General features: G+C 37.6%; 1 long non-coding RNA gene across 2 annotated transcripts; it reads left to right on the top strand.

Moving 5' to 3' along the window:
- Window positions 1–203: 203 nt before the first annotated feature.
- LOC144291137 (uncharacterized) lies at window positions 204–26828 on the top strand. Of its 2 annotated transcripts, none has more exons than XR_013358491.1 (4): window positions 204–298; window positions 21470–21588; window positions 24360–24422; window positions 26644–26828. It is a non-coding gene; the product is annotated as an uncharacterized LOC144291137 (long non-coding RNA). The 2 variants fall into 2 exon arrangements; XR_013358490.1 differs by having other exon boundaries at window positions 21470–21753.

The raw sequence follows: 26828 nt of genomic DNA, 5'->3' as shown, positions 1-26828 counted from the left end.
TAGTTCATAAAAATTAATCTACCCTTTACATTAATCTGTGTTCCAATCAGAAAATTTCTTTAATCCAAGGGGTTTCATAATGCAGCCTAAATCACTGTGGTCCAGGTGCCTTGGGCCGCTTAAAGAGAAAGTAAGGAGAAAATTTAATCTGAGGATTATTAAGTACTTTAGGCTGGTGCTGGCTGGTATCACCTAGCAACTATAGAACATCCTGAGCAAGTCTAACAAATAGCAACTCATCCTTTCTGTCACTGAAGATCAAATAATTAGGAAAGAGCAAGAACGCGTGCTGATAGCGGTAAGGAAGATAATGATAAGACATGAGAACTTTAAGAAGACAAAAAGTGGTTTGAGATAACAGCTTGTGGATACCGCCATTATTAGGATGATTATTAGCTGAGTAACATTCATAAAAGCAGTTCATAAGATGACTTGGAGGTCTTACAGGTGCATAGTTACAGAAACTGAAGAGATGCTCCAATAGGCCGGAAACAAATCAATTCAACTCAGTTACTGCCAAGGAATTGTTATTGGTCAGGTTTACAGGGAAAAGAACAAAGACCTTCAAATTTCACCAGGTAGCTAATAAGCTACAGGCCTACACATCTTATTTCCATGAGATTATGTCAGATGGCTATGCAGGGTCATATTTCTAGGGCTAATATAAAAATTCCCTTTGTAAGGTGAGTGGAGGAAAAGAGTGAAGTCTGGAAAGAACGAAATTACCCTGGATACCCAGCATTAGATCTTCTAATGCTATTCTATATTGTAAATATTAAAAGCAAAATAAAGTTGTTTTTCTTTTTTTAAAAGTATTAATTAATTAATTTATTTATTTATTTATTTATTTATTCATGATAGACACACACACAGAGAAAAACAGAAGCATAGGCAGGGGGAGAAGCAGGCTCCATTCAGGGAGCCGGATGTGGGACTGGATCCTGGGACTCTGGGATCATGCTCTGAGCCAAAGGCAGATGCTCAACCGCTGAGCCACCCAGGTGTCCCAAGTTTATCTTTTAAATTATAAACCGAGTCCTCTGCTTCCAGCCATAGGAATATAACTGGTTAACAGACTTGCCTTCCCAGTCATGTATTCCTTAAAATTGAGAAATTGTTGGGCAGTAATGTCAAGGAGTTCGAACAATAGGCAGTGCAGACTGTGATCCTAGGCAAATGGAAACCATGAAGAGTGAGCTCCATGATCACCCCCACAATGTGTACAAATTTCTGTCATGGGGTACTTTTCCAGCACAGAACATGGACGTGGATTCAAAGCAGAGCACTGGGGTCAGTGACCTGTAAGAACAGAACTAAGAATTCTGAACTGCTGAAGTAGCCCGAGTTTAAGGCAGAACATAACCAAAGAGAGGGGACTGCACAGAGAGTAGACCACAGTTGTTCGTGTGGGCATTCATCATAGGTTCTCGGCTAATGGACAAGAAACACATGGAGGGAGAGAGGATGAGGGCCTAACAGGGATCACCAGTTGCAGAAATGTGCATTGTAGGGACGCTGAAGCGATAATAGTACAACCAGATCACAGAGATTGAACTGAACACCTTAGGTAGTCATCTGAGACCCTAGAAGAGCCCAGCATTAGAGATAAAGTAAGGGCACACTCCAGTACTGAGGTAAAACCTGAAGCCGACCTAGCCACACCAAAAGATAGCATCTCTATTTTATCAGTCGGCCAGAACAGAACTCAATAACCTAAGGAAGATGATGTAATTCATCTATGTTGTGCAACGTACAATAGAAAACTCCTAGACATACTCAAAATATCACCTATATTTGAAATTCAAATGCTTGGGATTTTATAATTAGGTGAAAAAATGTTAAAGCAGATATTATTCATATATTCAAGGACTGAAAGGAAAATATGACAAACATGGATGAAAACATAGACAACCTTGAGTAAGTAACTTCATGTAAATTTGAAGATTTGTCAAGGAACTTGATCTTGGAACAGTCTGTTTTCTGCTGGATAGGTCAGAATGTTCTTCTTGAGGGGGAAAATGGGAATTTATTTGTCAGTACTTTAATCCAGCATGATTATATGTAGCATGATATTTTTATTTGTGTCTCCTTTCATTATCTTTTCCTTAATTTTGATATTCAGTAGTTTAACAGTGATGTGTCAGTTGTAGTTTTCTTTGTGGTCATCTTGTCATTCTTAGTTCTTGACCCTGTACTTGTAATTTGATTTTGACTTGTTTTTCTCTGCTTTCTTTTTCTAGGTCTCTGAACACGCTCAGGATATTCTGTTTCCCCTCCCATTGTTCTAAATTTCATGATAATATGCCCTGGCATAGGTCCTTTTTAGCTACAGTCCTGTCACTTGTTGGGTCATTTTAATCTATAAATGCATGAGTTTAAGTTCTGAAAAAAAAATATGTTGAATTATTTATTCTTCCTTCATTTTTTTCTTTTTCTCATTCTTTAATTCCCTATTATTCAGATTCAGTAACATCTCGACAGATTCTATACTTTCAAATATTTAAAAAAATTTATATATACTTTTTGTTGTTTTTCTTTTTTAAAAAATATTTTATTTCTTTATTCATGAGAGAGACAGAAGCAGGCTCCTCCCAGGGAACCCTCTGTGGGACTCTATCCTGAACCCCAGGATCACACCCTGAGCCGAAGGCAGAGAGGCTCAACCACTGAGCCACCCAGGTGCCCCTGGTGGTTTTGATGGACTTTCTGAGAAGACTCTACACCTTATATTTATTCTCAATATTTTATTGATTTTATTTATTTATTTATTTAGTTAGTTAGTTAGTTAGTTAGTTAGTTAATTTTGGGGAGAAAGAAAGAGCATGAACAAGCAGGGAATGAGGGAGGGACAAAGGAGGAGAGAGAGAGGGAGAGAGGGAGAGAAAATATCAAGCAGACTCCATGCTCAGCATGGAGCCTGACATAAAGCTCCATCCCATGACCCTGAGATTATGACCTAAGTGGAAATCAAGAGTCAGATGCTTATCCCACTGAGTCACTGGCCACCATTTACTGATTTCAAACTTATGATAATGTATGTAAATTTCAAAACACTGTTTTTTTTTCTTCTCTGAATATTTCATTTTAGATACCACTTTTTGTTGTATGGCTGCCACACTTATTGATGGGCTTGACTGTGAATTATTATTTTTTTGAGATCTTTTTTATTATTATTTTTCATTTTTTATTAGAACTCAATTTGCCAACATATAACATAACACCCAGTATTCATCTCGTCAAGTGCCCCCCTCAGTGACTATCACCCAGTCACCCCAACCCCCTGCCCACTTCCCCTTCCACTACCCCTTGTTCATTTCCCAGAGTTAGGTGTCTCTCATGTTTTGTCACCCTCACTATATTTTCACTCATTTTCTCCCCTTTCCCTTTATTCCCTTTCACTAATTTTCCCTTTATTCCCTTTCACGAATTTTTCACTCATTCCCCAATTGAATGAGACCATATAATGTTTGTCCTTTTCAGACTGACTTATTTCACTCAGCACAATACCCTGCAGGTCCCTCCATGTCAAAGCAAATAGTGGGTATTTGTCATTTATAATGGCTGAGGAATATTCCATTGTATACATAAACCACAGCTTCTTTATCCATCAGGACACTGAGGCTCCTCCCACAGTTTGGCTATTGTGAACATTGCTGCTATAAACATCGGGGTGCAGGTGTCCCGGCATGTCACTGCATCTGTATCTTTGGGGTAAATCCCCAGCAGTGCAATTGCTGAGTCATAGGGCAGATCTATTTTTAACTCTTTGAGGAACCTCCACACAGTTTTCCAGAGTGGCTGCACCAGTTCACATTCCCACCAACAGTGCAAGAGGGTTCCCCTTTCTCCACGTCCTCTCCAACATTTCTGGTTTCCTGCCTTGTTAATTTTCCCCATTCTCACTGGTGTGAGGTGGGATCTCATTGTGGTTTTGGTTTTTGTTTGTTTGTTTTTGTTTTTTTTAATAATAAATTCATTTTTTATTGGTGTTCAATTTGCCAACATACAGAATAACACCCAGTGCTCATCCCATAAGTGCTCCCTCAGCGCCCGTCACCCAATCACCCCCACCCCCTGCCCTCCTCCTCTTCCACCACCCCTAGTTCATTTCCCAGAGTTAGGAGTCTTTATGTTCTGGTTTTGATTTGTATTTCCCTGATGACCATTGATGCGGAGCATTTTCTCACGTGCTTCTTGGCCATGTCTATGTCTTCTGTGAAATTTCTGTTCATGTCTTTTGCCCATTTCATGATTGGATTGTTTGTTTCTTTGCTGTTGAGTTTAATAAGTTCTTTATAGGTCTTGGAAACTAGCCCTTTATCTGATATGTCATTTGCAAATATCTTCTCCCATTCTGTTGTCTTTTAGTTTTGTTGACTGTTTCTTTTACTGTGCAGAAGCTTCTTATCTTGATGAAGTCCCAATAATTTGACTGTGAATTAAAATGACTATAGCATCCATTGCAGGATCCACAACTAACTTGAATATATTCTTTGGAGCTAGATTTTATGGATCGGATAAAATTTCTTTCAGTGTCTTTCCTGGAGGGTAGAGGAGGCTGCAAGCCTGCTAAAGCCAAGTACTGGAAATGGAGGGCATAAAAGCTCTTGCCAGGCTCTTCTTTCAGAAGATTACCACTGCTTTCACCTAGTCCTGGCGATCTCCAGGGCAGGTTCCTGCTGATCTGTCCTTTCAGAGTTGTATTCTCATGGTTTTTCCACATGGTAGAAGGGAATTGCCGGGTTATATGAGATGGGGTGCACACCACATTTAGGATTACCTATCGTTGCCAATTCCAGAACCCTTCTGCCACTCTTGGGTCTAAATTAGACTGTTTCTGAACTTCTTCCACTGTGACTTCATAGGTCTGTGGATTTTCAGCAGGAGACCTCAGACTACAACCTGTCTGCTTGTCATCTGTTTTGATAAATAAAGTTTTATTAGGACAGAGCTCTACCCATTCATTTAGATAGAATGTGGCCACTTTCAAACAACGATGACACTGTTGAGTAATCATGACAGAGACTAGATGGTGCACAGAGCAAAAGTATTTACTAGTTGACGCTGTAGAAAATATTTTCAAATCCCCAGTCTAGAGTGTTGTTCCTTATGCATCTATTTTACAGCTTCCAAAATCTTGCTTCCATTGTTTCCTCTTCCCTGCTCTTTTCATCTTATAGATATATTATAGTTGATCCTTTAATGTAATTTGTTCAGATTTCAACTTGAAACTGAGTTACACTTGAGTTCGGTCCACCAACCGTGAGGGCTTTGACCACTCTTCTTTGTCATCACCACCTAACCTGCTTGATTTTGATCAATCCAGCAATAAACAGGTCTGTTCGAAGGTCAAGCCAAGGCAGATTCACATTACCCTTTTAGTTTTTTCTGCTTTTATAACTGAATAATACATATTTATTCATCTCTGGCATTGAAGTTTTTCATGCCACCCTACATTTTGCCAGTTATAAAAGAAAACAGCATGAGCCCTTAGAAGAAGATGCTGATGTTAATTTTAATTTTATAGATTTTCATCCAGAAAACATGTGTAGAGCGCCAAATATGCAAGTGGCATCATATTCAATGCTTAGCACACTAAGAATAGGAACAACAATCATAATAAATACAAAACATATATTCACTGGATTATAAAATGTAGCTGAGCAGAGGATACGGAAATAAAAAACTATTTTGAATCAATATAATATGAGCTATTATACAGTAAGAAGAGCTGACATAGAAATTAGATTTACCTGTGAGACTCATAGTAAGCTTTATATTGAACACTAAATAGAATGTTGACAATCAGAGCAGGAAGGGTACTCCTCCCAATGACAAATATATGTATATAAACTTCTTTAAGCTTTAATTTTCTCATCTGTAAGATGAAGGTAATTTACTACTTTCCTCATAGTTTTGCTCCAAGTATTATATGAAACATTGCTCTTGATGGATTTAACAGAATTTCTGGCACATAGTAAGTGCTCAGCAAAAGGTAATGATCCATGCTATTCTTATGTTCATTTTTTAAAAGATTTTATTTATTTATTCATACATGAGAGACACACAGAGAGAGAGAGAGAGAGAGGCAGAGACACAGGCAGAAGGAGAAGCAGGCCCCAGGTGCGGGACTCGATCCTGGGACTCCAGGATCACGCCCCGGGCCAAAGGCAGACGCTAGACCGCTGAGCCACCCAGGGATCCCCCTGTTCCTTTTCTTTGTAAAGAGGGGATAGTATTTTAGAAGAACGAATAAGTCTATGATAAGATTTTAAGCACAGTGGTAGCTTTAAATAGAGGCATTTTGGAAAGAAGTAATTTCCTAATCATCCTTTAATTTGAAGAATATAAACAGATAATTACTTTTTTCTCAACAGCTATGAAAGGGTCTGTTAAGGGATGATTCACAATCAGATATCCCAGGGCTAGAATCAGGATCAACTGAATTCGTGTTCATCCAAATTATTTTCACAACTTTTCTTTAAAATCAATAATCCAGCTACTTACAATTTATATCCATTTCTCCTGGGCAGATCTTATCCAGCAACTTGGGTAGCATTACTTGAAGGAAATATATCAATATATTTTCCCCAGATATTACTACAACTTATGTTTTCTCTGATTGTGTTAGGTTTTTATTTTGAGGAAGAAAAAAACCTTAGCAAAAATCATACAGAATTGGTTGTTTGGAAAAAGAGCAACAGGGCAACATTTATTGATCTACAAATAGATCTAAATAAAAAAAAAAAAAAACAGTATGTGGTGTAATTTGATGCACTGTTGACTTAAAATATTTTTCATATTTTTTCTCATTATCCTCATAAAAATGGACATTATAACAGGAAATCTGGCATAATTTTAGTGTTTAGATTACTATATTGTGTAGAACTATGATATGACAAGGTAAATACAGTGAGTGGTCCTATTTGGGTCTCTTAAATAATCTCCTGAAAGTATACACAAGTGTCATTTTAGGACCCACTGAAGCAATCAGCAGGGTTGTGTGATTGGAGTGTTTCTATTCGTGCACGTTAGGTGTCCATTTCTTATAGAAGTTCAAATTATGCATTCTAGTATAACCCTTGACCTAAACATTTGTAGAAAATTTTAAGAGTCTCTCTGTAAGGTATTAGAATTGCACATTTTGATAATTTCCTTTCCAGAATCCTTGTGGCAAATTTCTTTCTAAGCTTTTTAATCTCTCTGAGCATGGTGCAGCATTTTACCCGTATTTAAGATGAAATCACTTTCCATTTTGTATAAAAGAAGTTTAAGCCAATGGAAAGGCTCCAAACTTAGCAGATATTTAAAGGGACTTCGTGTCAGTCATTGGAATGTAAACCACTGAGGGGAAATGTTCTTCTGGCTTCTGTAAATGTCATATTGGGAGCAGACTCTGGGGCACAACATGCAGGAGCTGTAGCAGCACGAGCCTTTGAGGATAAAAAGGGTGTAGGAATGCACAAAACTGGGGCTGGAGAAACAGACTTAGACTCATCCCTGTGAGAGCAGCTTAGAAGCCTAAAGCGGGGGGTTGATGAGTCGGCAAGCTCACGCTCAGCAGTGTACTCAAGAGAAAGAGGTCATGTCCATTCAGCACTGACAACATAGCCTGAAGGAAGTCCCCATGGTGATTTAAACAGTCTAAAGTCATAGATTTATTTGTTCAAAATATTCACTTTCTTTAGAACTGACATTATCTCAGAATGTCCTGTTTCTGCTTCGTGTTGAAAAAATGGATCTTGTGGATTCAAGGTAGCCTAGCTCAATCCAGCAATTTTTTTCCCTTCAAATTTAGTCCTAGTACAATTTCCGTTTTCATCATCAAGTCTCTTCTAGCCTTGGTTGGACTCTATTGCAACAATGACAAAAGAGCTTGGCGAGCTCATGCCTGGCAGTTTGCTCAAGGGAACGAGGTCATGCCCATTTAACATTTAGACACAGTCTCAGAGAAGTTCCTTTGGTCACTCTGCTGTACAGTCAAAGCTTCCCCAGGTATTGCCAAGCCAGCAGGGTACTGTGTGTGTGTGTGTGTGTGTGTGTGTGTGTTGAGGGTGTTCTTGACTTTGAGCTCTTCTGATTATCAATCAATAGAAAGCAGCTGACTTCCAAATAATTGACTCTTTTCAGCCTTGGCAGTTTTTCTTGGTGGCTCCCAGGAATTTACCTCCGTTCCACATCCATGATGTCAGAGACCCCACAGGATTGTAGCTATGAGGCCTTCCCTCAAAAGTGAATGCCACCCCCGTCCTTCTACTGCTGTGTTCACACTCTGCCAATCAGTCCTGGTGTGGAATGGTGGAACGTGCTGTTACCTTTGTTATGCTCACAACTATATCAACCGGAATCTCCTTCCCTCTGTGGTACCAAATTGGAATTGGCTACAGGAGGTATGTGTGTGAGGTTTGGAAGACAGAAGTGAATCTGCAATTTTCTTCTGAAGGTGTTTCTGCTGCCAGGTGCAGGGGGAAAAGGATGCACAGGTCATGGGGGGGCTTCAGATTATTCTCATTCTCCTCTGGTTTATGTGCGGTTTTCTTCCCAACTACTGGTTCTGCCGGCAAACAGCATTGTCAGTCCCACCACACCTCTGTAGATCCACAGAGGTCAGTGTTGCACTAAAAGAGTGGATTCTAGTAGACCTCCACACAAACTGTCCCATTATGGTCCCACCTCTGGCTCTGGAAGAAGTTGGCTTCTCAGATTGAAGGATTAATTAATTACTCTTTCTTTCAGCCTATACCCCCCCTCCCCGACACTTTTAGATCTTCATTTTTATCTCTTCCCCAAATTGTTCTAACTCCTATTATAAATCTATATCCTATAGCATTGTTAGTGACAATGCTGCAGCCCAGCCCTGCTTGGGACAGGTGGAAACATTTGCCCACTCTCTTTGCTAAATGTTGTTGACTTCACTTGAGCTCAAAACAAATGTGGATTCTTCTACACTATTCTTTGCTTCCTCACCTCTGCATTTGTAAGCAGAAATCATGTTAAGACCGCCAACTCCTAGATTTCCAGATGAGTCAGATATAGGTGATGGTTCTCACCTTTTTTCTTCCCAAAGAATATCTCTGCTGACCTTAGTACTCGCAAGATTATTGGACACGAGGCGTGCGTGCAGGGAACAGAAATATTTCTGTTCCATTCTCTGCATTTCATCTCCTCTTTATAGAGATTCATAATATCTGTGCTATTCTTCCTTTCATATTATACCTGTTATGGCATATTTGAGTTGAAAGACAAGATTTAACAGCATCTTTGGTCTGGTTCTCCTTATGAAGGTGGTCATTGGGAAAATCAAACTAAAAATACCCCCCTGATCTTCTTCATGCATTTATTGTTTAGTTTGTCACAGCCCTTTGCCTCCTTCATGTGAAATGAGAAGTATTGCTTAGTAGAGGCTCAACTTCAAGGCACCCCACCCGATAGAATTGCAGCTCCTGATATTCTCGCCCTACAGAGGAGGCTAACTCAGGACATGAAGTGCGCTCAGACTCAGGGCTGCTTCCAACAGTAGGAAACCAAGAAGCTGAGAAATGGCACAAGTCTAATCCCTTCCCACTGGCCTGTCTTGGTATTGTTTGTTGAGGAAATGGTACTATTTGCAGAAAATAGGCCTTGGAAACAAAGAACCTGGATATCTGAAGATTGCTCTTGACTATGATTTTGCTATCTGGATGTGGAAAATTATAAATCTGTTTATAAATTTGTCAGTTAACAATTATGAATACTAAATGCTGGAAAGTACTTCTTTTTGTTCTTTTGTTTGAATCTTGCTAAAATTACCATTTGTATTTTATTCACCTAATTCTTTGCAACTACTTAGGTATTGAACTTCTCCTCTTCACTTCTTACATTTGAATGTATTCTTTTTTGTTTTCATTTTTGCTAACATTTTGAAACATTGATCATCCAAATTCCTCTTACTATGCTCTAAAAATAGTCTGGACTTACCTGATATCCCACGTCTGAGTCTTCAGCCAAACACGGAGGTAGACATCCTGCCCCCCAATCCCACTGAAAACATTTGCAAAGAACAGGCTGAATGGAGCTTTTCCATTATTAGCCAAAAAACTTTGTGTGACCAGCCCAGGAAATGGTTTTTCTGTATATAGATTAACATTTTCTAAGGGTCATAGCCACAGTGTTCATCTGTGAGGCTTATTCCATGCCCATGTGGTCTGTGACAATGTTTAACAATGGAATATGTGGCTAGTGAATCTGGTTGAGTAATTCCAATTTCAGCCATACTACTTAGAGTCCTTATCAAAGCAACAGGATGATGACATCCTGAGCAAGCCTGTCCAACAATCTAAGATGTGAGTTTCTGCTCCCTAGGAAAAATACGTGTGTAAGGATGTTCTAAGTAATAAAAAAAAGTTAACAATAATTGTCAGGTTCTTTCCATATATTGTCTCACTGTCTTAAGCAATCTTGCATATGAAGTACCCCTATGAAGAAATTTACTGCCCATGATATTAACTAATAAGCCAATTGTTATGTAACTGTTTCATGCTGTACCCAGGATTAGAACTCCAAGCTATTTAGCTCCAGAGCCTAGCTCCTCATCCCTAACCTTAGAACATTGCTCAGAGCATTCTTTTGCATTTTTTTTTCTACTCCCGCTTAGAAAATTCACTATTGATTTGTCAGGGCAACTCTCTCTGGAAGCCACTGAATAATGATTCATACTGCTCCCTAGACCTCTCCTACTAGCAGATCTTTGGGCTGCAACATTTATATGCTGACTCTGGCCCAGGACGGGTTGGCGGTGGGGTGAGCATTGTAACACACCTAGTTCACTGCCTCTACCCAGGTGAGAACATAGCAGATGCTACTTTTTGAAAAACAAGAAGCATAAAATCATTGAACATGTATAACATTGTTCACAATTGATTTAAAAAAAACTTTCATTTTGTATTTCTAAACTTTTCATTTAGGATAAAGGGAAATGGATACTGTACAATATGAGAGAATCGCTACTTGGTGGAAGATGAGAAAAGACATGGGAAATACCACTTCTAATTCTCTCCCATCCTGTGATATCAGTCTCCATCAAAAGCAGCTCATGCCTTTCTTGTGCTATAAAACCTTCTGTGACATTATCAGACCAAAGTGGTTACTTTAATTTTAAATGTAATAGGAGGATTACCCACCCCACACAATCAGATACATAATAAATGCTGGGGGGATCAGCAAAGCTTTGCAGGAATATGTGAGCTCTAGTGTTTTGGTGATATCTGCTTGTTGTAGACTATTGATTTCTACAAAAAAAGTACAATTTCTAAAAAGAGAAGAAATATGTGAACAAATCCCTTAAAATGAAAATAAGTCCAGTGATGAGAAGGCATTTGATGAAGTGAATTTCACCTTCATCCTGGGCTTTTCTAAAAGATCCAACCTGCTAATACAAACAAGGACATTGATACAAATGTTAACTTCAGAAAATATTTTTCAGATTCATATATCAATATGCTCCGTGTGCTACATATATTATCATTTTATTCTATGAATTTTGAAGGCAGATATCATTATGTTCCTCATTTACACATAAAGAACATATGGTTCAGGGTGGTTTACTAAGTGCCCAATGTCACAGTACTATTTAGTACACCTGCCAACATTTAGAATCACTGCTGCCGGGGCCCGGAAACTACCTCTTCCATAGTGTTTCTGCACTACAAGAGGCACACAGACAAAAGTTGCACTCAGGGCAACGACACTCACTGACTCTGGATGTATTTGGACCCTGCCTACCCTACTTCTTTTCCATTACTTTTTTCTATTGTCTCTGTTGGTTTTCCGACATCCCCATGGATAATGGTTTATTTTATTTGTCAGTGTAACAGAGCTACAGGGTGCCCAGATATTTGATCAAACATCAAATAAATGGGTATGTCTGTGAGGTGTTCTGAATAAGATTAACATTTACATCAGTAGACTGAGTAAAGCGGAGTGCCCTCCCTACAGTGGGCATGCCTCACCTGATCAGTAGAAAGCCTGAATAAAACAGAAAGGGCGACCTTCCCCGAAGTAAGAGACTTCTTGCCTGACTGTCTTTGAAGTGGGATGTTGCATTTCTTTTCTGCCGTTGGGTTCTAATTCAAGCAGTGGCTCTTCCTGAGTCTCAAGCCTGCTGGCTTTTGGACTGGAACTGCACCATCAGCTCTCACATTTCTCAGGTCTCCAAACTCAGCCTAGAAACTACATTATCAACTGTCCTGGGCCACCGACTTGTTGACTCCTCTTGTAGATCTTGAGGGTTGCAAGCTTCCATAATCGCATTAGCCAATTCTTTATAACAAATCTTTCTTAATCTCTCATACACACACACGCACGCACGCACACACAGTGCTATGTTCGGAAACTCAGAGGCTGTCACAGAACCCAAGACCACAATAATAAAACTATAGACTAGGTTAATCCATGGAAAATATTAAGATCAATCATCTTTTCTTTGGTGTCTTATCCTTTTATTCTTTAGTCCATTCTATATGACCATACACGAAGATGATCTTAATACCAAAGAGTTGGGGATTTCTGGCCCAATGCTTCAGGGAATATCTCTATGACCTATTGATTATATTTAAATCAGACTTTTATGGTCAACTTTCTATTTTATTGCCTAATTTCCATGTTTCAATTTGCTTGCCTCTTTGAATTAATGCATTTTATAAACTGTTCAATCTTCCATTTACGACTTCCTTGTTATATACAATGCAAATTCATATTTGGTTTAGACTCTCAAATCTGCAGCTAGAGTGAGTACCAAATCCAATAGTCTAGAACAAGGTCTTAGACCATGCTTTCTTCAAGACTGCCATCATGTGATTCTACCTTTAAAGCTGTTGAACTCCAATCAAGAAAGCAAAAGAGAGACTTAGATGTATACCTATTAAGCCTCCCAGCTTCTTTTTCCCTAAGCCAATAGAAGAAGAGTTAGAGATCTTCAGTGAGTATTTAGAAGACTTGAATTCAAAAGATAATGTGGAAAAAGCCATTCATTGTATTTACAGGCTTTGGATTCTAGACCATCCTGTACATCAATCCCATCTTGTGTTTCCACTAACTGAAGAAAAGTTATTACTCAGAAATCTAACAGAGTCCCAGTAGTCTCTCTCAGGAATGATTAACTCAGTACCATGACACAAAGGTATCTTTATGCAGAGTTATTAGCATATTAGTTACTAGCACAGTTATTTTTATTGCTCTAATCTCTCCCCTAAATTCCAAATGTGTATATCTGCAATATACATCTTAAAGTTAATACGCTTAAAAGAGCTCTTTTCACCTAAATCCTCCCCTTTGTTGCTTTTGACTCAGCAAATAGTATCTTCATCCCTTCAAATGTTTCATTCAAAAGTCGAGGACAGACTTCTCTATTTCTCTTCTGCAAACTCCAATTCCTCAAAAAAGATAGCTGTATTTGGAAAAACCTATCTGAAATTTTTGTTTTCTCCAGTGACTCTACCCCATTATAACTACATTATCTTACATCTGGTCTACTGCAGTAGCCTCTTAATTATTCTTTCTACTTTTGCATCCTTGTAATTCTCAAAGAACAGTCAGAATGATAGGGTCACATTTAAATAAGACTAAGCCAGTCCTTGACTCAAAATCTTACTTTGGCTCTGTATTAGCTTCCGATTGTCTCAATAACAAAATGTCATACAATCGGTGACTTAAAGGATCACAAATGTATTCTCTCAGTCCTGGAGCTCAGAAATCCAAATGAGTCTCTCTGAGCTACAATCCAAACTTCATTCTCTCTGGAAACTCTAGGGAAGAATCTCTTTCTTTCTTTCTTTCTTTCTTTCTTTCTTTCTTTCTTTCTTTCTTTCTTTCTTTCTTCTTTCTTTCTTTTCTCTTTCTTCTTTCTTTCTCTTTCTTTCTTTTCTTTTCTTTTTTTTTTCCAGCTTCTAGATGCTTCACTTCTAGAGGCTGCCTGCATTCCTAGGCTTTCCATCTGCCAAGTCAGCAATGGAATATCCAGTCTTTGCCAAGCTCTATCACTCCGACACTGACTCTTCTACCTTTTGCTTCCACTTTTAAGCACCCCTGTGATGACATTGGGCCCACCTGAATAATGCAGAATAAACTTCCATTTTAAGGTCATCTGGTTAACGACCTTAATTCCCCTTTGTCATGTAAGGTAACATATTCATAGAGCCAGGGATTAAGACAGACATTCTGGGGCTACTATTTTGACTGCTATAAGCTTATGAAATATTTTTTTTTTAAATTATTTATATGAGAGAGAGAAAGAGAGAGCACAAGCAAGGGGAGCGGGAGAGAGAGCAGGAGAAGCAAGCTTCCCACTGAGCAGGGCGCTTCGTGCATGGCTGGATCCCAGGACCCTGGAATCCTGATCTGAGATAAAGGCAGACACTTAACCAACTGAGATGCCTAGAAGCCCCATTAAATAATTTTTGAAAAGATGGAAACTTTTCAATTTCTAAATTTCCTCCATTGTTTGGCTCCTCCCCACCTCCTCACATCCATTTCAGACAGCATTTTTTTTTTTTTTTTTTTTTTTTGTCACTGGCTTTTAGTGGACCTCTGATCTAAGCAGATGCCACCAGCCTCAGGATCTTTGTACTTACTGTCCCTTAGTGTGGCAGGCTCTGCTCCACTTGTGCCCTTGGCCTCTTTCTTGTCATTGAGACCATTTCTCCTCAGAGAGGCTTTCCTGGACATTCTATATAAAATAGTTCCATGTGGTACACTCTTTTAATTTATTCCTTTCATAGAACTCACTACCAGCTGAAATTGCCTTATCACTTGTTTTCTTGTTTCATGTCTTTTTATTACCCTCTTGAAAAAATAGAGGCATAAGCAAATAAACTCTTTTTGGTTGTTTTAACAACTTTACCTTGATAGTTGACAACAGTCATCTTGCTTGTAAGTTCTCAGTATATATTTGTTGAATAAATGATTGAATAGTTTTATGAATAAATTTTAAATCAATGTCACCAAGCCAATCATGCACTTGCATTTCTTTTCTTCCAGCCGGAAAAAGGATCTGTCAGTCCTTTTTCCATCTCCATAGAGCTAGCCATTATTTCAAAAGGAAGAAACATTCAATTCCTTGCTCCCTCTGGGGTAACACGCATGTTCCTCTGAGGGCATTTTTAGCTCACAACAAAGTTGTCTTTATTCTGCAGTTCCTTAATCCCTTTTTCATCTGATGCTCTGGGAAACAAAAAGTAGCTGCTCTCAGAGGGATGGACTGGAGAATTACATTAATTTAGAAAACAAGAGAATTTACCAAGAGGTTCTGTGATCTAAATGGGATGTGAAGGTCACTCTACGCCTCTCCCCATAAGTTGCATAATGCACTTCCCCCATTCTTACTTGCATTTCATGCAAATTCTCCCTTGTGTCAGCTACAAATTTGGAAATGTAGCCAGTCAGAATCTGCACCAGATAAATCTAAGGCAAAAGCTATTGCATTAGTTCTAATAGAGCACCTTTGCAAGCCTGCCCTAAACCCTTTTAGGATCTGTTCTGATTACATTTTAAATCTTTTCATGTCTCTAGTCGTACATCTCTGTTGTTGTCTGAGCTTTCAAGGTTAGGAGAACTGGTTCATTCCTTTGAAGATTTTGGCATACTCATGCCTACCATACGCATACCCTTTAAAGTGCTCAGAGTATAAGAAAAGAAAAAAAGGAAATATTCTCACTTGTCCTTTGACTACCTGTATTAAGTGCTTGGAAAACTCAAGGGGGACACAGGTCATCTATTTCTTGTTTAGCAGTGTCCTTGGTAAATAGAAGGTAACTGTACTTAATTAATTTTAGTTTAATTAATTAATTGATGTCTTTAATACACAGTATCCTCTGAGACTTCAGAATAGATAAAGATGATTAATTTTTTATTTTAAAAGGAGAGAAACCACTCAAATTGATTACCAATCACCTATTTTGCTCCAAACAAAACACAAACAACAAATTTTAATTTCGTTTGTACTATTAAAAATAGATATCTAGCTGCCTAATTCCATAAGACAAACTTACCAAAGGCACTTCTATTCACTTCTCATTGTAAAAATGAGTGCGGATATGAAAGCATGTTTCATCACTGGAGGTAGAACCTTGGCATGACACACTACAAACTTTCCAATAGCACTTGTTTTTCATTAATCTCCATTTCACTGAGACAGATTCCATTATATGGGTAACTCCCTGGAGAATTTGAAGTCTAGAGCAATTCTCTTCTATATACTTGAGTGCAGTATATGATATTTATATAGTCCTACCTTCCAAAGAGCCCAAAGACTTGATAAATATCATCTCATTGATCCTACCCACTTTTCTGAACAGTAAATGGCAAGAATTGGTATTACCATTTAGCGGTGAGAGAGAACGCTTGGAACAAAAATGCAAAATGATTCAAAAGACCAGTAAGAGGGACAAAAAGTATCTTGGTCACAGAGTTTAAGTGAAAGCCCTCCCGAGTCTCTAAACTATATCTTTCCTCTCAACTGTATTATTTCTTTAGCTCTAATTCTTAGAGAAACAGTTCTTATCTGCTTTAATTTAAATATATGTGTGTATATATATATATGTATATATATATATATACGTATATATATATATATGTTTTTGTGTGTATCTATATCTACCTATATCTAGATATCTGAATTTTAGGTGTTCTTGTGGATCACAGTTCTGGAAAATATATAATTCTTCCTCTTTTGCTACAATTTGTTTCTCAAATCCATCTAATTCTGCCTTCCTGCTTGTGTTCAATTAACAATCACAGAATTTTTACTTGAGAAGTCATTGCCTCCACGCCTCATGTTCCCTCAAAAGAGAAGTCTAGAGTAAGAATCAGATTTGCCTGCAGTCACATTGTTTGATAAGATGAGATACTGGAATCAAGGCTTTCTGACTTGAGTGGGTTTTGTTATTACTCTACAATAATTCAGAGACAGGAAGGGATTCTATTTAAAGGCTATTCTGAAACACAATGGCAAGGGAAACATTTCAGACTTCCTCCTGTTTTAGGTAAGTTTCACTGGCATTATTGTTGTTCTCTTTTTCTACCATCGTATCCCAATACTATTACTTAGCATAAATCTTGGGTAAATAAATGACACATTGTTCTTACGGTGATGGATGCTAAGATAGAGGTATTAATATGATTGTCGTGGACATCCTAATATGAGCACTATATGTTGTGATTTAGATGAGCTAGAACCATTTCGGTTTTGATGAAGAACTCTGTTGAAATGTTCTGATGTCCCTTGACTCCTCAAGATTATCTCAAGCAATCACGAGTCATTCTAAGTAGGAACTAGGAGAATACTTAGGACACTTTGGAAGGGTAAATAATGGTTCCGCTGTCTCATCAACATGTTTTAATACAGATGAAAGCAGATTACAGAATAATTCTGTAGCATGTTTGAAAAATTAAAAAACAACAACAACAACAAAAGCATAGAATGGCAAAGGCATTATTTATGTTCACCGAAATGATAATGTAGATCCTTTGCTTTTAATTCCTACACGAGGGACAGATGATTCAGAGTCAAACAACTTTTCCTGTGTGTTGTCATTGTGACCAATAGCAAAGATCATTCTTGTCATTGACTCACTGACCATAAACATTGCCACATTCCTGATGGTGGGTGAGACATGAGGCTAAAACCATGATATGAACTGTCTCCACTAGGAGGAAATAAGCTTCAGAGGGAGTTTTTTGTCTCTTCCTCTCTCTTAAAAAAAAAAATATTGATGTATTATGGGCTACTAGAATAAGAACAGTAATCAAACCTTCATGATGCCTAATCTGTTGATATTTCTCCTTCCTGGTTCTCTAGGTACCATCTAGAACATAATCCCATAGCTCACCTGCCCTATGGAGAACCCTCATGGCCATAAAGCTCTGCTCTTCTAAAAAGCATAGGAAATCCTTGGGGGCAAAACTGAACTATATAAATTTTATCATATCACCTGACTCAGATCTTAATTAATATTATGCTCTTAATAAATATTATTGTCATTATTCCCTGAATTTTTACTTTCTTTTTCAAACGATTTCATTTGCACTCTGTGTCAAGCATTTTCCTGTTTGGAGGATCACGTTATCTAAGTGCTTCTCTGCCACTGCCAACTTCTGACTCTGTATCATTCCATTTTCATAGAGCATTTTGCCATCAGGCTCATCATGTTCTTCCCCACGCAACTCTAGTCATTTTCCTAAGGTTTTCAAAACTGACAATACACAATACATCAAAGAATCTAGTCTCGCGTGTTATTGATTTTCTAGTCCTGAGATTTTTATTTTGAGATATCACTCCGTGTTTTGCCATCACCTGGAATGTCTCCACTGCTGAAAAGCTCAGTGAAGATATATGACTGCAGATCTCTGTCTTGCCAGTCCCTCATTTCATTACATTTTTCTTCCATTATTTCTTTCACTTCACCTGAGCTTCTTGTCCTTTCCCAACTTGCTGATCTCACTCTTTTGGGCTCCTCTCTGTGCTTGTTCTTTGTGGTGAAGCTTGGATGCCATGCTCCATTATTTCAGTCATCCTCACAGAACCACAATGTCCTGATATCTTTCTCTTTTTATGTTCCTTTATTTGTGGAATGAGAGAGGATCTGTTCTAAAAATTACAAAGTCCAGGGTCCCCTGTGGCTCCGTTGGTTAGTATCCAACTTTTGATTTTGGCTCAGGTCATGATTTCTGGGTCCTAGGATCAAGCCCTACATTGGGCTCCACTCAGCATGGAGTCTGCTCAAGATTCTCCCTCTCTCTCTATCTTTCCCGTGACTCATGCATGCACATGTGCCTGCTCTAAATAAGTATATAAATAAATACATGCATAAATAATGTTTTTTAAATCACAAAACCTTTGAGCTTAACACTATAGAAAATAATAAAAGGAGCATAGGTATTCATACTAATAAACCCAATTAGGTAACAAATATTTTGTGGTGCTATAATCAGAGTTATCAAATCTAATAGATTTTGTCTTTACCTTCTTTCCTATCCTACTACTTAAGTTGGTAAAGCTAGGCTTGACTTTGGAAATAAGCTTCTAGATGTTTGTTTTTTTTTTTTCTAGATGGGTTTTTTTATTGGTTGTTTTGTTTGCTTTTGTTTTCTGCTTGTGCTCTCTCCTTTCTTCAGACAATTCTCCATGTGATAGTTAAATAATTTCTCTCAAATGCAAATATAAACATTTCCATGCTTAACATGCTAGCTTATTTTTGCTGCTAAATAGTTCATTTTTACAGCCATATAGAATCACATTACTTGTCCCATCACATGCAATTAGAATTAATCCCAAATATGTTTTTGTAAAATGAAATTGCACCCTCACCTGCCCACAGTCTCACACTGGGCTTCACCTTCTACTACTCTTCTTTATGTATTATTTTCCCAGAAATAACAAGAAATAACATTTTTACAATTCTCTTGTAAAAATCACATTGTCCATAACTCTGTATCTATTCACAGAATCTTCTCTGTATTTAGAATGCTCTTCCCAGTAGTGTCTGGTAGATACATTGTTACCCAGTTTTCCCCATGGGAGTACTTTTGATATTAACTCCATCTCTGGTTCTCCATCTTGTTCATAGCTGTTCAAGGGTGTCTCTTGGAGCTACTTGTTCTGGGCCCCTTGGAAATTAACATGCATAATTTAGAAACAACCACCAAGGCCAGAATGCCAGGAGGCTTACTTTGGCCTCCCATGAATCTGTGAGGGATAACATAGTGTTTCCTCTCCCTGATGCCCAGATTGTGCCACAAGAGGTCTCTGTTAAGTGTTAGCTGTCAATGAGGTGCATGCAAACCCTTTGAAGTGCTTGCAGACCCTCTGATCTCTCTACAATGCCTTCCTGTGCATCTCTTTGCTCTATAAAATCTGTAGACTAAGGTCTAGGCTTTGTGGCGAATAGCTGCACAGCTACTAGGTTGTCATCCATCCCATCCTCCCTGTCAGTAAATTACTGAGAATAAAACACTGTGTGGACCATATAGAGTCGCCTCCTTCATTTTTAAGTCTCTAAGTGCCTTCTCAATTCAGATGATACTTTACACTTTCTTTTCTACCTTCTAACATCCTATCAAATACTGTGACTCAGTGAACCCCTTATCTACTCTGAGATTTCAATCCTTTCATCAAACTGATGAAAATATTGTGAAAACTGTCCCTGTTTATTTCATAAGAATCCATGCAGTGCTTATTGTGTACATTAATTGCTGCACTGGCACACTTTGTTGTAGTTATGTATATAACATTCTCCCTTATTAACATACGAGATCCTGGAACATAGAGTCTGTCTCTATGTTATTAACCTATGAAATACTAGGATATAACTCAGTACTTGGAGTACTAGTAGCAGGAGCCAGGAGATGGTTACTAAATAAACAGAATTGATGAATATTAACTCACCCAAATTAGTATGCATGTGACAGGAGTTTCATGAAAATGGTCATTTTAAGACATTTCTAGACATGGTAAAATTTAATTCCATTTTCTTATTAAATCTAAACAAATGCAAAATTCAAAATTCACAGTGCATGAAAAATGCCTTCACCTTGTGTTCCTTCTGCTTCTGCCTCTGAGTGATCCTTTACCATTGATGGATTATGCAAATTTCAAATGAGGCTTTTCCCGGGTTCTAGAGGAATTAGATATTTTGTACAGTATTCTGTAAATGCCTAACTTCAATTTATATTACCAAAGCGTATCAGTGTAAAACCTGTTGGTTAGTTGCCCTTAGGAAAAGAAAATCTTTCCAACTGGATTGTATTCAAACATGATAGGTGGAAAAACCAACTTTCTCTTATTACTATTTTTGTCAGTATCAATAGGTTTTCTAACTGCTGTCACACGTTATAATTTAAAACCACGTGTTCCCTCCAAACACGAGAACTGAGAATGAAAGGCAAGATTTAAATGTAGAGTACTTTACTCTTAGAATTACTGCTGAGTACATAGAAAATGAAAATGCTATTTAAAAGTTCAGGAAGTGTCTGATAAGAAATAAAGAGGTCAGAAAAATAGTTTCTCCTGATAAGCCTACATTTTAAATATATTTCATAGGGCAGTAAATTGCCTGGGTATATAAAAAAAATAACCAAAATGCATTACTCAAAATTTGTTTCCCATAATTGTTGGCTTTGCAAAATGTAACTGATGGACATCCCTATTTCTGAATAAAATTAGCAAATCCTCAAAATGAAGAAAGCAAAAAGAAATAAAAATAATGGTCTTTCTTTCAACTTTCTCTGAGTGTGTCTGTACGTCTGTGTTTGTGTTATATCAATATCTTTAAAAATAAAATGGGCTGGAATGGAAGGTAGGTTGCAAAATGCTGGTTGTTCTAATTATGTCTTTGCTTTATCTTGGTAAAACTTAATAGAAAATACGTGGGTATGTTTACATGCTTACAAGGAATATATGGATTTGGGGTTTCATAATTCATGTCTTTTCCAATTTCAGAGTGACTTATCTGGGAAGGAATCCAAGATGTCTGTTGAAGAGAGCCTACCCTATAAATGAGGCAGCCATGAAAGCATAATTAGGAAGGAATGACATGGTCATGTCAGGTTTGCATGTTGGTAAGACCATTCAGATAGCTCTATGGAGACTAAATTTAGCAGAGAACACTGGAGTTAGGAAAACTGATTTGGAAGCTATTGCACTGGTCCTGGCAGGAGCATATGAAGACTGGAGCAAAAAAGTGGACATGACAATGAAGAAAAATGGGGACATTTGTCACACATGTAAGAGTTATTGTACACAGAACTTGCTGTGTATATGCGTGAGGTGAATGAAGAGAAAAATGTTGCAGACCTATTTTTCTTGATATGTGGCTTTAGTGATTAGGTAAAAGATGGGGCAATTCTAAGGAGTTTAAGAGAATTATAGATGTTTTCAGTATTTTCTTGAGAGGGTCTACAGAATGAGTAAAGTTAGACTAGTGTCTTTGATATATATTTGAAATGTATCAGTATATTCATTAAAACTACAGATGCTTAAAATGTCCCAGATGAGGGTTTAGAGCATTGTTTATTAATTTTTGATTGTTACAGTTAAGAGCTTTGAGGATTAGAGCCAATCTATGACTCTGACTTCAAAATTCTGTATTCAATATCAGGGGATTCGTGTTCCTCTAAGAATACTCACTGGCTCTAGGTTAAGAACCTCCTGAGTTACAAAAAATATAGGAAGAAAAATAGTAATAAAACCCTTAGGGAAACTACTCAGTAAACCATTAAAAAACTGACTTCAATATTGACTGAAAACGTTTTCTGCGATGAGCTCATCTCGGTTGGATATTTCCCTTAACGAATAAATCAACCATTGACTCCATGGATTAATGAATCAGTTCATATATCATGATCTTGAAATGTAGAATAGATAAAGAGAAACCAGTGAAATTTATTTTCTAAGTCAGGAGACTATCTTAATTTTGTCATAAGCTGTCCCATCTCAAGGAAATTCATAGTATTACTTGCTTGAAGCCCAAACAACATTCTTTAAAGCTTATATAAATAACATGGTTCTTTGATGCTTAATTAAGACTTTTGGCATAACCACCACACCAAGCTCCCTGCCAGTATTAAACAATTTACTCCATAGCTAAAAATAGCTCTGGTTAAACTGAAATTGACAGACAATGAAGCAGTAGTTGGGAAAGTTTATTGAATACCATGCCCCAATTTTGTTAATGAAGGTATATACATCATGCTCCAGTTGGTACATTATTCGCAAAGCCAGGAATGGTTCCAATTCCTATAGCTGGTGCCAAGATCTATAATTTAGTCAGTAAAGAGAAGGCACGTGCTGGAGGCATGTGCCATCATAACAGTGGGGAATCCTGAGCCCTGGGATAGAGCTGCTCCAGGATGAATGTCTGCCAGTTTTTAGATCTCCTCACTTCACCACTGCCTCCCCATTAAATAACTTAATTAAAATAACATTTACCAAATACCATATGTCAGACACAATGCTAAGTGGGGAAGAAGGTAGGAGGCTGGGAGTAGCAATGTTTAGGTGACAATCTCTGGCCTATTTGGTTCATTTAAGACAGAGAATTGTCTCTTTCCAGAGCTACATTATTGCTGTTTCTGACTTGGATATGCTAACATTTCAGTACTTTTTTGGGGGAGGAGGTACACTGTCTCTACCAATTAAAATACAAAGATCAGTAAGTTAGAGAAAGCCTAATTAACAGTGGGAAAAAAAAGGTACTTTTAATTTTACTCATTAAAAGTCCTGAGGAAGGTGATTTCAGACATAGTTCAAGAGCTCAAAGAGATCATCAGTCTGGGTTTTTTCCCCTTTATTGCACCAACATGTTCATTTATATTTACTCCCCTTCCTTAATATGTTCATCCCTGATCATAGGATAATCATTCAGGCCAGGAGTGAAGATGACTTGTAAGGGCAGGAGACACCCGCACTTGTCTCGACATCTAAAAATCCATTATATGAATAAAAAAAAAAAATAGCGCTTTAAACTAATTTTAATTAAATTCAGGTTTAATGTACACTTAACAATTGTTTATAGTATTTATTGCTCTGATAAATTCGAAGCTGACTCCAACATCCAATTATGTAATATAGTATGCAATGAAATGGTAATTTACAGTATATATATTTTTTTAATTGGGGAGCATTTATTGAACACGTAGAGAATATTCACGTTTATAGGCAAGAAAACCTTATTTTTCATTGGGAGCAACCAAACGGTATGTGTTAATTCAAGCTAACGAACAGCAGGACATATAACTTCATAGTACATACTTACTCTGAGAATAAAGTACTGTTTATTAAGAAAGATTGCTTTGCTTTTACTTCTCAGGGGTTTAGTGAGAACATTTATATTTGTCTACAATTTGTGTCCAAGGACCTTTATGGATATTTTGCATTATGCTCAGCTGTAATATCGTATCACTTTATCATCACTATGAATATTCATTTATTGCTTGCAACAAAAAAGCCAAAACAGTAAAATCGGAATGAAAAATGCCATACATACTACTAAGCCTCCGAGGTCTACTAACAGAGTTATCGAGTCTATCTAACGGTCATTAGAGTTAATATTGAGGATGACCCTCATATCAAACAATTGCATAAGGAAGAGTGAATCTTGCCAATTTGTATGTAGACAAAAGGAGCTGATATAAGTGTGGTGCTGCTGAGGAAGGATCCAGTATAGTATGTCTAACCCAGAAGAGAGGTGTGACCATGAATTTAAATTCTGGAATCAAATGGCTCTGAACTGTATTAGCTATCTGAACTTGAGGAAGTTATTTCATTTTTCTGGGCCATAGCTTCTTCTTCAGATACTTGGAAGTAAATTCTCATCATTATTTTTTTCTAGGATTTCAAGGAGTTAATAAACACAAGATGCTTGGTACAGAACATGGCACTGGAGAGGTCCATGGTAATTCTTAGCCATTACTCATTAACTCAATAACCATATCATTTTGTCACTGGCAGTAAAAAGATCTTGGCCTTATACACTTTTTTTTTTTTAAACTACTGTCAAGATGTATAAAAGTGAATAATAATTCCTGCTTTTTCTACCTCCACAGGTTTGATCTGGAAAGCAAATACAATAAAGGATGTTAGAGGCAGTGAGGTGTAGTGGAGAGAGCCCAGCTTTAGAATGAGACAGACCTGCTCCCAATCTCTGTTCCTAGATTATTCCCCTATGGAGCATCTTGAATGAGTTTGTCAAAATGCAAATCTGATCTTACCATTTTGTCCACTAAAACTTTTGATTCTCTTTCTGTTATCCTTAGAATATAATCCTTGGATGGTAGGGAAAGCCCTGCAGCAAATGACTCTTTCCTAAATTTTTAATTTCATCTCATGGCATTCTCCAACTCCTGCTAGCCCCCAGATCCTCTGCCTTTTGTGATTTCTTCCTTTTCTTCAGGAATTTCCCTACCTTAAATATTTTCAGTGAGCTAGTTTGCTATCTGGATTATTCCTCCACTCCCATGCAATTCACCTTTCTGACCTTTTTTTTTTTTTTTTTTAAGATTTTATTTATTTCTCTGACTGAGAGAGTGAGAGAGCACAAAGCAGGGGGAGCAGCAGAGTGAGAAGGAGAAGCAGGCTTCCCGCTGAGCAGAGAGCCCGGTGCAGGGCTCTATCCCAGGACCCTGGGATCATGACCTTAGCGGAACGCAGACACTCACCAACTAAGCCACTTAGGTGACCCTATCTTTCTGATTTTCATTTAGGAATGGATCTTTTTGCAACTGTCACTTTCTCATTTGTATCTCCTTTGATCCTCTAAATAAATCCTCTACCATTTATTTGGCTTTATAACATGTCACAATATATAGTTAACTACATACTGTTTGAATGGATCTTTGGCTCTCATGCTCATTCCTTGAATACAAAGGTTATGACCATTTAGATCACAGCTGTATCTGCAAGTTCTAGCATGCAATAGACTCTCAATATATAACATAGAGAGAACTAACATAATCCCTTGAACTTCATAGCCCTCACTGGAACAAATAGATGTTAATAACACTTACCCTGAAAGATTGTTTTTAATATTGGATGTCTTGTATGTACAACACTTTCTCTATAGTGGGTGTCAAAAATGTGACTATTATTAATAGTGAGTATAAGGTGGAGTGCATTTTAAAACAGTAAGTTATTTTTGTTCTATTTAAGTGGGTGGAGTCCTACAAAGGGAACACACACACATATATATGACTAGTCCTCTATGGTACAACTTTAAGAATATACCTCATTGGGGGAAAATTTACAGTGATAGACATAGCAGAATGCACATGGCCCTCTGAGCTGTGATTGTCCCCGAAAGGAGTGCTTAGACTGGCATGGACCACCATGGAGAAGGTTTTAATGGAGAAACTTTCTACATATTCATGAGGTAGGAGAATGGTCAGAGATAATCTAGACAACTATGCAATAATGATAGCTCTTTGGTTAAAAACACCTTGTTAGAAATAGGGAGACTTCACAAACATTGGTTTTTGAATCTCTTCTTCCATTGAATTAATTCAGTCTTATTGAGCTGAATCTTTAGAGTTACCAAAGTGAAGAGAAAATTAGCCATCAGTACCATGTCCATTTATCTCTTGTAAGTGGAAAAATATTTCAGAATTTTCCACATGTGTGAGGTCTTGCATTGTTATTCATGGTTCTCTGCCTCACATTCAGTGTTCCCCTTTACCCTTACTATTTGGACATCCAGAGATTTTTCCATATAACTGTGTCATATATATTTTTTTAATACCCAACCACAAATGCTGTAATTAGCTTTGCAGAGATGCTCAATGAATGTTTACTGAATAAAATAAATTTGGGTCATTCACAGGGGCAATAAAGTGCAACAATTTCACTTCAGAGTGGGACCGGGTCAGCACTGAAACACACTAAAAAATTCCAGCTCCGTGTTTTCAGCTGCTTGACCCATGGAATATTGCACTCCAATTTCATCATTTACAATGACAATAATAACATCCGAATTCCCAAGATTGAAGGAGAATTAGAAAAATAGATTTTTAGAAGATGCTCAAATGGCATGTAATAATATAAATGGAAGTACTAACTGTTAGTATTCACTCTGCTATTATCAATTGTTAGGAATGGGTTATAATTCAGGGATCTGATTGTAGGATTTGAAAAATGAGGAAGACAGAATGTAGCCGAAAACAACATGTTCCAGGAATGCCAGGGAGGAAAGGGAGCACATCAGGAAGGAAAAGTGAAGAGAGCTCAGAGGTTAACAAGAACAGGGGGTTTGGATTTGACCTAGTAAGTGGGACATAGTATGGACCCCATGGATTCTGAAAATAAAAAG

Source organism: Canis aureus, chromosome 2 (assembly GCF_053574225.1).
Source record: "Canis aureus isolate CA01 chromosome 2, VMU_Caureus_v.1.0, whole genome shotgun sequence".
NCBI classification, from domain to species: domain Eukaryota; kingdom Metazoa; phylum Chordata; class Mammalia; order Carnivora; family Canidae; genus Canis; species Canis aureus.
The sequence above is the reverse complement of the archived record's forward strand: the minus strand, read 5'-3'. Positions and strand labels throughout refer to the sequence as shown.